Source organism: Python bivittatus, unplaced genomic scaffold (genome assembly GCF_059951505.1).
Source record: "Python bivittatus isolate LINGU-HERP-01145 unplaced genomic scaffold, Pbiv_v1 ctg000020_np1212, whole genome shotgun sequence".
NCBI classification, from domain to species: Eukaryota; Metazoa; Chordata; class Lepidosauria; order Squamata; family Pythonidae; genus Python; species Python bivittatus.
In genome coordinates this window covers 54,271,491-54,285,651 of record NW_028277030.1, presented here as the reverse complement: position 1 = coordinate 54,285,651, position 14,161 = coordinate 54,271,491, and positions in this window count along the sequence as shown.

Below are 14,161 nucleotides of genomic sequence, written 5' to 3'. Positions count from 1 at the left end.
CAAAATTAAATTAAAAACTCTTTGCAACAAGGTAGATAACATTAAGACATATCCATTCTGGTTCTCTGTACACAAGATAAACAAAGAGATTTATAAAGCTGGAATTATTGCTGTATTAAAATAGAAAACCAGCAATATTGAATTAAACTTTATGTATTTGTCAAAGGCTTTGCTGCATGTAGTTAGAGGCCATGCTGGGTAGAGTTTACCGAGGTTCAACATGTATTAGAGAAAAAATACAAAATGTTGTACGAAATCTTAAGTAACAGAGAAATAGAACCATTTTTTGTAGATACACAATTAGTTCCTGTTGTGGCTCTGTAGGTCATGGATTCCTAAGGATTCTCTAGTAAAATTAGGTCTGGTTCTCACAGGCTGAAAGTGGTCCACAAGAGCTTTCCAATTCACCTCAGGGAAAAGTGCGTTGTGAGAAATTAAACTGTAGGAATCATGATCCACAGATAAGCCCTGTTGCTGTTCTGTTATGATTACATCACTCCCCTGCATTAGCTGTGTGGGGAAGACCAACAGGCATTATTAAATATGCTTCTCCTATAGAATACGGGCTATTAGATCAGACCCTGGGGAATGGGTAGGCAAGCCCCCGGCCTCACGTTCACTGACAGCTCAGCCATTCAAAGATAACATTCCTCTCCCTCAAGCAGGATTTTCCTGATGGAGGGCATATCTGTATTTATGCTGCTCCTGTCCTGGGCTCTTGCTGGCTTGGATCTAACCTGGTGTAAGAGTATCCTGTCTGGACAGAGATCCTTTGGCAGCGGCTGGCAAGGTATTCGGCCCAGAGAGCCGGCTGCTACGACTTCTCACTGGATAGGTCCCCTGCAGCTGGGCCTCCTCATTTCCCCATTCTGGGAAAGCAATTGCTAATCATGTATGTTTGCATGGATGCATGTACAAATATTTGTATCCATGTTAAATTTATATAGAAGGAGCTTAAGCATCAAAATGCACATATACTGTATGCACACACAGCTACCAGTTTTAACATACAAATTCCTTTCTTGCGTTTTCCTTGGTTTCCTGAATAAAGTCTGCTATAGTGCTCTGTTGCAGCAGGCCTTTTTCACTACCACAGTGGTTCTAATACTTATCTGACATGCAGAATGTCCCCAGTTGGAAACCCAGCAAAATTAAAACAACAACAACAACTTCCCCTTAGCTACCAACTTTTCTGTTGAGCTTTTTAAATTTTTTTTTAATCATTGGTGCACCATTTAAAATGATGGAATGGTGCACTAGTGCACATATTAAATCTATCTATCTATCTATCTATCTATCTATCTATCTATCTATCTATCTATCTATCAATCAATCATCTAATCATCTAATCACCTAACCTATCTTTCTCCATCCAGAAACTTCAGCAGACTTTATTCAGGAAAATGAGCTGCATTTGTAAAGTAGCCAATCAAAGGTTCTAGAAGAAAGTTTAGGGCAAACTGGACAGCAGTGCTTGAGCCAACAGAAGCAGAAAAACACTACTTTGAAAGTGGAGCAGGAATACGTGCCAGTAGACTTCATCTACTTAGATTTTCAAAAAGCCTTTGATAAAGTCCTTCATCAAAGACTTTTCAGTAAGCTTATCAGCCATGGAATAGAGGGCCGGGTCCTCTTGTGGCTAAGCAACTGGTGAAGGAATAGAAAACAAAGAGTAGGAGTAAATGGATATTTTTCACAATGAAGGATTGCAACCAGTAGGGTCTCCCAGGGTTCTGTCCTAGGACTGGTGCTTTTTAACATACTTATAAATTTGCAATTGGTGTGACTAGTGCAATAGCCAAGTTTGCTGATGTCACTAAATAGTTCAGAATGGTAAAAACAATAAGGGACTATGAAGAGCTCCAAAGGGATCTCTGCACTTTAGGGGAGTAGGTGTCAAAATGGCAGGTGTCATTCAATATGAACAAATATAAAATGATGAACATTGGTGCTAAAAATCCTAACCATTCTTACAAACTAATGGGATCAGAACTAGCAGTGACTGATGACAAAAGAGATCTTGGAGTAATGGTAAACAGTTCAATGAAGTTGTCAACACAGTGTGCATCTGCTGTAAAAAAGGCCAACAGCATGTTAGGAATAATAAGAAATCGTACTGAAAATAGAGGTGCCAATATCATAATGCCCTTATATAAATCAATGGTACAACTGTCTCCAGAATATTGTGTGCAGTTCTAAGACAATCAAGTGGCTGGAGCAACTTCCCTATGAGGAAAGGTTGCAACGTTTGAGGTTTTTTAGTCTAGAAAAGAGGTGAATGAGATGGGACATGACTGAGGTGTACAAAATTATACATCATCTGGATAAAGTGGACGAGGAGAAGCTATTTTCCCCTTCCTAAAATATAGAATCAGAGGCCATGCAATGAAACTAAATCTTGGAAGAATCAGGAAAGACAAAGAAATATTTTTTACACAATGTGAATTAAACTTTGGAATTTGCTACCATGAGATGTGGGGCTGGCTACCAGTTTGGCTGGCTTCAAAAAAGGGTTGGACCAATTTATGGAAGTCATGAGGATCAATGGCTATTAGCCTTGATGGCAGTGTGATTGCCTCTGAGGCCATCTGCTATGAGACTAGTGCAGTCTTTCTCAACTTTTTGACCCTGGAGGAACCCTTGAAATATTTTTTCAGACCTCAGGGAACCCCTGCACATTTAGGCTCAAATAAAGGCCAGAAGTTACAAAAAAAGAAGCAGAGAAAGAATCCCTCACCCAGTCATACATTTGTATTGAAAGGGAGGGAAAGTACTGATCAATTTTGTTGTGCAGTACTTCCAGGTGGTTTTCAACTAGATCTGAGACTTTTTGATATCCTTCCTCACTCTCAAACCCAAGCAGCAATGGAAACATTTCAATATTTCCTTTTGCAACATGATTTTTCCAAACATTCAGTTTTCTTTTAAATCCAAGAATCTTGTCACTTGAAGTCAAAACATTTTCTCCAGTGCTTTGCAGAGACTTGTTCAGCTGGTTCATGTGGTGAAAGATGTCCACTAAGTATGCTAGTTTCTGCAACCATTCTCCATCTTCAAAGCACTCAGCAAAATGTGGAATACTATTTTCTTGAAAATACTCTTGCAATTCTACCTTCAGCTCAAACACCCTGTTGAGAACTCTTCCTCTGCTGAGCCACCATATTTCTGTGTGTAACAGGAGACTTATGTGCTCTTTGTCCAGGTTTTCACACAGTTTTTTAAACATTCTTGAGTGAACTGGTCTTCATTTAATAAAGTTAGCCATTTTTGTAGCATCATCCAGAACTTATTTCACTTCATCTCCAAGAGTTTTTGACACCAACACCTCTCTGTGAAGAAAGCAGTGTGTTGTGACAACATCAGGATTTTCTTTTCTTACAAGGGAAACAAAACCTCTCATGGAGCCAACCATTGATGGAGCACCATCAGTACAGATGCCAACACAGCTCCACCAAGAAAGACTTTTTGTTTCCAGATATGAAGACAAAACATTAAATACATCTTGGCCTTTGCATGTTTCATATAGTTCTTCACAGAAGAAAAAGTTTTCTTGAATTTCACCATCTTTTACAAATCTTGCAAATGCCATAACATGACATTTATTGGTGAAATCTGTTGACTCATCAACTTGGATAGAAAAGCTGCTGTTCCTCAGTTTATCATACAAAACCTCTTCAGCATCATATGACATGTCATCAATACGCCGACTTATTGTACTGTTTGACAGTGGAACCTTTTCAATTTCTTGTACTGCATCTGGTCTTAGCATTTTTCTCACTGTTATTTTACATGCTGGCATGATTACTTTCTCACCCAAAGCGTGACTTTTCCTTTGCTATGTAATAAGTTCTGCTACTAAATAACTTGCTTCTTGGGCTTTTTTACTGACTGTTATTTTATTAACAAAAGCTTTACTCTGTTCTGTGATTCCAATAGCTGTTTAAAATAATCAGAACTTTTACTTGTCATATGGCTGTGATTTGTAGTTAAGTGTCTTTTTAATTTTGCTGAAGCCATTGCTGCATTTGTAAGTTGTTTGCTATGGATGAGGCACAATGGAATAGAACAAGTTGGAACACCAGTCCACATAAAACCCATTGATAAATAGCTTTCATTGTTAAGACAGACTTTTTTTGAGTCTGTTGATGTACCAGTGCAGGGAAATGCCTGAGAAGATTTGAATTCTTCATTATCATTATCATCATTAAACTTACTGGTATTGTCTGTTCTAGAATCCTTCTCTCTCACTCCTCCTCTTTAAAAATCACTACATTGGACCCTCAGACATGACTGAATAAATGTGTATGAAATTTATTTAAAATAACGGGATAAAATAACTACAGGAAAACACAGGGAAAAGATGTAGGAGGGACAGACTGACGCCACAGACTAAGTTGGATAAGTCCATTAATTTCTTGAAAAATGCACTTCTCCCTTCCCTTCCTGTAATATATTCCTCCCTTCCTGAAATATAGCATTCACCTGTTATCAACAGTCTCCCCATTTCACATCAAAAATTAAGAACGGATTCAATCAAATAAACATAATCCTACAGCACACTACCAGAGAGCTCAGAAAGAGTTGTAACTAGATCTTTGTTTGGTCTCTGCTCATCACTGTGAGAGGACATTGCTCAAATCTGAAATAATTTTTTAAATAAATCATGATCTCTCAGGGAACCCCTAGTGACCTCTTGCAGAAACCTAGGGTTCCACAGAACCCTGGTTGAGAAACCCTGGACCAGTGGGCTTCCTTATGCAGTTGGTTGGCCATTGTGAGAACAGACTGCTGGACTAGATGGGCCAGTGGTCCAATTCAACAGGGCACTGCTTATGTCCTTATGTTTCCTCTTTCAGTGGGTCCATTCGCCATTCACTAGCATTCAGGTTTTCCTTGTGTATACCCACCCTTGCTCTATCATTTCTCATGTGCCAAATCCTAACTCCAATTTTCTTTATTGATGGTAGGGTTATTAGAAGTTTTATTTTGATACGTATGCTGGGAATGGATATATAAACTGAGCTATAAGCTACATACCTGCGCAAGTATTTTAAAAATAATATTTGTAACTTGGAATTGCGGGGTTAGTTGAGTTGTCAGTCACTATACAGTAGCTATTCCCCATGGTCTTGAAGGTTATATATTTAAGAAAATTCCCATATCTGTCTGAACACTTGTACATGTGTGAGTTTACGATTTTGTATGAACAGAAGACATACAGTAATAGATATGTATGTTCTTTCTATTGTACTATAATGGCAATCTTACCCCAGACTGCCATAATGCTTTGATATGGTGGTGAACTGCTACAATGGCTAATCCAATGCTTTTTATAGTGTGAAGATTCTGGTAGCATTTATTACAACTGACCCTGTTCCTGTGCTCATTAACTCTAATGTCTCTTTCACAGCCCTTTCTCTTGCAGAACAATTTAATTTTAAAAATTCCATTCTCAATAAGCATTTTCTGGGGCTGTGGTTCTTTTTTCTGACTGGTGTATTCACTATTGAGCTCAGACAGCACTGCTTATGTTTTAAGAATGTGTATTTGAAATGAATTAACGTGAAAGAGGAGAGGAAGGAAAGGTGAAAGCAAAGCAAGCATTCTTGCAGAAGTTAGCATGACTGAGCAGTGGGTCACTGATTACTTTATAATTATGAACAGTAGGAGGGGCCAGAGACCTGCAGACATTTTCCTAGAAAAGCCTTCTTTGTAGGATGGAAAATAGATTGAAGCTAGTAAAAAAAAAAAAAAAGTTCAATTCATCTTAGAAAGCTGATGGACCAAAAGAAAAGGTGAGAGGCTCTCTAAAATAGCCCTGGTACTCTCAGATATATTAGACTATATGCTGTCTTGGGATGAAAAGAATCATTATATCCTGGTACCTGCAGTGTTAGAGAACCAGGGCAGCACCTGTATGGGCTTCAGAGCCCTGTGCTCTGACATTTGCTCTTCTTGGAGATGTTGTGCAGCTCATTTCAAAGGTGACACCAAGCAGATGCAACTCCCTTTATGAGCATATTTAAATCAGGATGATGGGTAAGAATAAGCTGCACCCACAGAGGCATCAGAAATAACCATGCCATAGATAGCCTCTGAAAAACACATACCTTTACACCTAAGCATGCTTATCTTATGGCATATGATTGCAGGCCTCTACTGGAAATGCCTTGCTTACATTCCCCTTTTGCACAGACTTGGCACGTGGATTATGTCTCAAAAAGGCCTGCTTGATAGTTTTTAGTTAGGGTTCTGTCCTAGGGGAGCGAACAGCCCCCTAGCAATGGTTTGGTACCAAGAGGGTAGCATCTTGAAGATGCCAATTTATTTATGCGAATGTGCCTTGATTGATCTAGTCTTCCATTCCAAGTCTCAAAACAAGAAACAATTTTATGCAAAGATCTCTTTGCCTGAAGGGCTTCTAGATCAATGACAAAAAATACAGTTATCTGGAAGTTAAGATTGAAAAGCAGTCAGATGTACTTATTGGTAAATGCGTTCAAAGGTGGGGCCCTAATAAACCAGTGAATGAAAATGCTTTCAGAGGAAGGGGGAAAGGTGGGAAGACTGTGCTGTTTATCATTTCTTTTCATGTGTATGTTTCTGCATGCCACTTTTCACTCTCTCTGTGTGTTCACATGTACATAAGTGTTCATATTTTGCAGTATGTTAAGCAGCAATATGTGGAGCTGTGCTCTGTGCATCTGACCACTCCTGGCCAGTTTGAGCATAGAAAAAGCCATGTCAAGGTAGTGTATTGTGCTCTGAAAGGTAACAGATGCTTTACAAATAGTCCTCATTTAGTGGCCACAATTGGGACCAGCAATTTGGTCATTAAGCAAAGCGGTTACTAAGCGAAACCACAACTGTGCTTATGATCTTACTTCAGCTTTCCTTTGCTTTGCAGACCTGTGAAGGTCAGAAATGTGGGCATTGATTGCAAAGTTACTTTTTTATCACTGTCGTAACTGCAAATGGTCACTAAATGAGGCAGTTGCTAAATGAGGACTACCTATAGTTTCCTTCTCTTTTCCCACTGCTGTCCAAACCAGCTCCAGTAATTTCTGAGAGGGGTGTAGGCACAATTAAGATTTTGGTTGCTCCCACCTTTGTCCAATACTCACAGTTCTACTAATCCTCAAATGAAAAGGTTTGTTCTCATCACTACAGAGAAACAGGAAAAGTATCCACAGTTCTCACTCACTTTCTAAAAAAAACAGAACTTTGTTAAACTAGCCCATCTACCCAAATGTGCTCTGTAGACAGAACTAGAATCAAGACAAACCTGTAATATTTCTGGCTTTGATTTCTAAACTGCTCTTTTTGTCAATCTAGATCTAGGAGCTCATGTAAATATTTGTCATTACTTTTATGTGGTGTTAATATCCACCTGCCTTGCTCACAGCTGCACTTTACAGGAGGGCAAATTATTTTCAAGTGTATGATTTTCCATACTATGTGGCAGGTATTAAGATGCCTTTTCAGTATTTAGTAAATGACTGCCTTCTGATATCACATACATTCATTCTAACTTGCAATTGGCTTGACCTGTGTTGTTGCATCTGCAAGCCTTCTGAGAAGAAATATGTAAGATCTTTTGTCATATACATATACTCACATGTATACATACATACATATACATGCGCGCACACACACACATACACAGAGACACAAATATACTGTGTGTGTGTGTGTAAATAAAACAAGCATTTGAGCATAATTTTAACGTTGTTGTCTGTGTAGGGAATTGCTGAGGCACCCAGATTTTAAACAAAAACTCAGGGAACGTTTATTTTTGTTAGGTTTGAGCAAAAAAGAACCTTAAGTGGAGCTATAAACTGACTCCCCGTCTTCTCCATCTGGGCTACCTCAATACGGCCACTAGGGGGAAGTCTTGACATAGGATTGCCTTCCCAGGAGGCGATTCTTAATCTCCACTCTCTTTGCCGTCTTCACATAAAGAAAAGCCGCCTGAACCAGGACAGATCTTGCTACCTTGATGAATCAGAGCTGCCACTCAAACTGTAGTGCTAAATTATATTAGCACAAAGGCAACCACTCAGCTATTTTAAGCTGTGTCTTTTTAGCTGCCGATAAATGAAATGAAAAATAGCATTATATCTTAGTCACAAGTGTTCTTATTCCTAGGCACCTTCACATTGCGTCCTTTTCCATTCTCACAATCACTGGGATTCATTTATTTATTGTGTTTTGTGTGGGTGATTATTTTGATTTCAATGCAGAGATACGGTTCTCCTCAACTGAAAAGTATTTCTGCCATTAATTTTCATGGGGTGAGGATGCGCATTACAGTAGTGCCTATCTCTCTCTGCTCCCTTCCTCCCTAACTCTCTGCCTATTTATCCACTTCATATCCTCCTGTGTTTCTGTTTCCCACACTACCCTTGATATTTCAGAATTATTGATGAGTGTTTATTTTTATCCAACTTGATCCTGGAATCTCACTTTGCCTTTTGCATTAAATAACATAGACAGTCCAAATATGTAAAATGTCACACCAGAATAACTTATTAAGACCAGATACTTGTGCTCATTTTCAGAACCAACTCATGGCCCTAAAAACTGGGCCTCCATTCTGCCACAGTTTCTCCCTTCGTGCCTACCAGGCTCTTTGTCCCACCTAAGTCTACTTCATTTTAGATTGCTTTTATTTTGACATTAAATGGCAAGGATTGATCTGCAACATCACCTTTATTTCCAAGAGTGCCCCTGGGCCCTCCCTAAACTCCAGAGGAGCTCTTAGAAAATTAAAATGACGGAGGTCTAGTGCTTTATTTAAAGTTGTGCCTACCTATGAATTTAAAGCAGGGATGAGCAACCTTCAATCTACCTGTGGCCCCTTCACATCCTGTGGAGATCAGGTTGCCCAAGTTCAGTAGCAAATGGACAATTTTCAGTGGTCCATTTTTTCCATTTTCATCAAAATTACAAGTCTATTTTTGGACATGAAGCAACTAAAAACATCCATCCAGTTACAATTTTGTACCTTTTTTGCACACTTGAGGGAGGTTTTAAGGGTGGGAATAGAAGTAATCTGCCTCCCAGTAGTTTTCTACTCCTACTTTAATCACACTACAAATCACCTTTTCAGCTACTTCATTATGGCTTCCTAAAGCTGAGAAGCAGAGCAGCCACTGAAGTGTTGCATTTCTCTCTCTCTCTCTGTATACATGTATGTAAATGTGGCTCATGCTTGTCACAAATAGATGGTGCAGCTATATAACTGTTCTGCAAATGGCTTGAGTTTTACTTACCCACCAGTTGAAGGCAGACGTACACCTGCAGAACAGCTATTGAGCTGGTGTCTCTCCATACATAAGAAGGTAAGAAGACCCATGCCGGATCAGCTGAAAATATTGCTCCCAGTTTTCTCGCATAGCCATGAATGGATTTAAATACAGTGGGGAGAGGCACCATTGAAGTCTGTATGGCTAAGTAGAAGGCTAAAGTCAAATGAGCCTAGACGGATGCTTAACAAGCCTGGGCAAATGCCTTTTGGCCCCATCAAAAAATTGCAAATGCCGGAACAAAAGTATCATAAATCCCGGATCACTACTGGCTGCGATTCAAATTTTGCAACAAAGCAGAATATGTGAAGTCAGCTAAGGATGATCAGAGGCTGGGATGTACTGTAAAAGCCATATGTACAGATGTATTACAATTACTTCTTTTGATGTACTTCCTTTGTTATATGTGAAGCATTAACTTACATGTTTTGTATGCATAATGTTTCTTTGTCCAGTTCTGGAACACTCATATAAAAGATCTATCAGCGTGCATTCCATACTTTATTTTAGAGGCAAGAAATCAGTTATTTTATGCATTCTCTGGTTGTGTTTCCCTCCCTCCAGTGGTCATCTGAATTTATCCAATACTTTTGGATGCTGGCTTATAAAGGGTCTAAATGTATGGTGTAAAGACTAAGTTTTGCATAAGTCAGCACTAGAGTGGAAGTATTCAATCCCTGGGCTGTGTAAGCAGATCAAAAAACAAAAAAACTATAGAAGAGGAATGTGCTGATACAGCCTTTTTATTGGGTTTTAAAGTATCATACATGCAAAAAGAGAGGAAAAAGAGATAACAATAAATAATTTAAAAATGCAGAAGAGTCACCCCCACAGTATTTAAGTATTGATAGTCAATTGTCAAAAGCACATTTACATCTTTTGAAACCAGATGAAATGTTCAATTTGCTCCTTTAAAATAACAATACATTAATAAAGAAAATTGAGGCTACAATTCTACACATAGTCACTTGGGGCTGTTAGTAGAGAATTGGCCTTTATGTACAGAAAATATAGCATGGCTGGAGTGACAATCATAACTTAGATTATGATGCAAATGTTGGTTCAAACTGACCAAGTGGTTCCAGGTTGAAATTATCTAGAATCACTCCAGATGTAATATGAAAGTCTGGTTAATTTCAAAATGGGAGAAAAGGAACCTGTTCTCTTTGTAGCCATGCCAGAGAAGAAGGGAAACCCCCATGCCTGAGGTAGTTATTGCTCATGTATGGATGTGGGGCCGAACTGGTTATAACATCTGTCACCCCATTGATCACTAGGGGTAACTTGGCTGGTCTGGCTGACAAGGTGGGTTTCCCCTTTCTCCCCCACTGCTCCATATGCATCGCTCCTGAAGTTGTGCACTCGGTGGAAGAGGATGACCATCCCAGGTAGAAATATTGCTCGTGTATCTAATGCTAAACCTAGCGTATTTAAGTGAGGTGTCCTTATTAGGGCCAGTTTTGCATCTCTCAAAAAGAAGCCATAGATTTGCATGGGCGTATTCATGGACATATCTGGAAATAATGTGGATGCATTATGGATTCATTTATTTACAAAAATTCATAGGCCTCATCCTCCTAAGGCTCTAACACAGTGTTTTTCAACCCTGGCAACTTTAAGATGAATGGACTTCAACTCCCAGAATTCCCCAGCCAGCATGGTGGGCTGGGGAATCCTGGGAGTTGAAGCCCACTCTTCTTAAAGTTGCCAAGGTTGAAAAACACTGCTCTGACACATATGTAAAGAAATCAGCTTGGGAATTAGGATTGTGCTTTCAATAAAAGTACAGTACTTTTCACCACTAAAGAAAAGACTGTGATCAGCTGAAGTGCTTGCTTAGTTTGCTGTCCAAGTGCTGGCAGTAGATGAGCAATTTCCATTTTTTTAATCCAGATTTCGACTGAATAGACTCAATGTACCAGTCTCCATAAAGTAGGACACATAGCCATCTTAAGCAGATAGTACTTTATGTAAGGGTACAATCCATCAAGCATCACTGTTCTATTCATTTCAGCTGTGCTGTATGCACAATTCTTGTCCAAATCTCATTGTCATACTATACTAACAGCAAGCTTAGCTGGTATTGGTTGCTATCACATGGTTATCCTTTTAAAAAGGGGGTTATTTCTGGGGTATAGGGGCTTGATTGCATCTTTGTTGCTGATACAACAGATTACTGTCGCTTACAAATAAATAATAATTTATCCATGAAGGGGGATGTTGTTTCAACACAAAGATGGCTTCCCATCCTGCAATTGTTCATCTCGGATTCTGTAGAGAAGGTGTTCAGCAATAGCATCAGAGCAATGAAGGTGAGTTGTAATAATTTTAATATAAAGAAGGGAGCTGGAACAAAGATGCTACACTGGAGAAGAGGTGCCAGTCTCCAGGATGGAGATCTGGACCTCCACCCCAACTTCAGCGAATAGAGATCCCTGCCTAGTTGTGGTCTGCCTGCTGCTGCCATATCCCCGCAGTAACGAAATAAAAATACCCCTTTCTGTCCCCTCTGCCATTCTCAGAGCTGGCAGGCACTACTGAGATTGGCTTTCATGCTGCACCTCTCAGTAACCTGAATCCAGGAGGGTGGAAATCTGACTTCTTGCCAAGTTTCTTTAGGATTTAACTATGAGGGGTTTTTTTGACCTCTTTCATTTCCCACCCTTTTCCTTTTATCTTCCTTGCCTTCTCCGGCTCTTCCCATTTCCCTTTGAATCTTGCTTCTTTAAAAGTTTTACAAGCAGCTCATGTTCCCATATTATTCATGCAGATGCTTCAGAAGACTCTTTCAAACAGGCTGTGAAGGATGGAGTTCACTCTTGGGCAAAAGGGTTCTGGAGAAGGTGACTTTATTACTCAGCCAGGCACTCGGCAGAATACAGATAAATGTCTTGCAGCAGGCTTGTTCTCTGCTCCTTCCCCAGCAGTGCTGCAATCTTTGTGGACCTGATTGGGGGCCATTCAGCCCCGCTCCCTAAACTGCTTCGTTCCCGTGCTGCTCCTGGCTTCAGGATTTCAGAAATTCCAGTCCAAATTGCAGTGGGTTGTCAGTGAGGCTGGACTGGTGCTCAGTTTGCACTCCAGCCACCATGTTGTTCCCCTGCAGGGAAGGCGAGCCTCATGGGCTGACTCCTGTCTAGACCTGTGTATCAGTCCCTGCCTTTCCCTTTTATGGATTGTTCCTTCTTCATTAGTTTCCGTGCCTTTCCTTTGCTTTTCCAGATCTTTGCACAAAAGGATGACTTTGCAGACCCTTTCTCTTCTCTTTTCCCCCCTTATGGTTCCATCCTTGTTCTGAGGCTACAAGAATCAAAACAATGGGGATCAGGTTGTTCTTTTGTTCCTACCTTTCTTTGTAGGTATAGTAGAAACTTTGCAGCCAGGAAGAAATATTAGTTCAGGTTCATGGAAACCAGATACCAACATTCCTACACTGCAGCTTAAAGTTTTATTTTAAGGAAAGGGAAGGGAAGTTATGCGGAGTAAGGACCGGCAGTGGGAAAGCTAGGGGAACAGGGTTCACCCAGTCTAGGCAGAAACTGAAAGGCTGCCCAGGAAGGATGGAAAGATTGAAAGAAGCATGAGAGTCTAGAGTTAAGGATAGTTCATTGACTTAATGGGCTGACGTTGGATTAACTGCAAGATTATAAAAATAACAGTAACTGCTGACCAGCAGAGAACATAGCAGCCCAGGATGAAATGACCAGGTGCTGAGGGGAGGGTCCTGCTACACACTGCAGTCAGTCAGGGCTGTGGCTGCTCCTAGAATGGAATGAAGCACTGGAGACCATCCACTTTGAAGGGCTTAAGATGGATCAGGTTCGAAACAGCAGTTTTGAATCCAAGCTGGAAAGCATAGGCATGGGGCACATTTGCAATGGGCTGGCAGTGCAAGGAGGATGACATCGTCTATTCCTGCAGTCAGGAAACTAGTGATGGGCTAACCAGAAAGTGCTGATCTGCTCTAAATTACAGCAGCATTTACTTTTTGAATTGCCCAAATCAAATATCACTCCCCATAATTGCACGTTGTATGTTTATGTGGCAATGCAACCCCATCCAGAACCAAATATTGAAAATCTCCACATCTAGAGAGTCCTCCACAGTCCACAGCTACTTAGCCTTGTGACTATAGAGCTTGAGCCTCTTCTCCCCCTCCAGACCCCTACAGTCTCCAGACACCAAGACAGAACCTTGCTGGTATAATTTGGAAGGCCTAGGGTTGAGAGTATAATTGAGTATCATATCTAAACCCCTACTGAATTTTAGGGAAGGAAAGTTCTAGATGATGTTCTCTTCCACTGGAATCTTTTAATATTTCTCTACTCTTTTCTTTCTGGAGAAAATCCATGAAGGGGAGAAGGGAAATAGAAGAGTTGCATAGTGTATTTTGATTGATGGGGTAAGCATTCCTCAATCTGGGAGCACCCAGAAATCATTCTGAGAGATTTGTCTACTTCTAAATGAATCTGCTTCTTGTTAAGAACAATCTCTGGGACTTTCCTTCTTCAGATTCCTTATCTAACCTTTGAAGCTGGGCACTTTGCGACTGGACAGAGGCTTTTCTTGATCACAGCATCATCTATGGAAGAATATTGCTCATAGGGAGAGTCATCTGATGGTGAATCTTTGATTTTCCCTGCATCTGAGTAACAGTATTTTAGACACTCAGAATTTAGGTAGTAGGCTATCTGGGAAGTTAAAAAACAAAGACATTGACAAATTACTTTTGCACTGTTGCCAGAACACTGGATGGATGTGTCCATGGAGTGACTAGGAGCTGAAATCAATTGGAGAAGGAGGAAGAGAAGGGAGGAAGAAGGTTTAACTAACACTCAAATGTGACTTTTTGG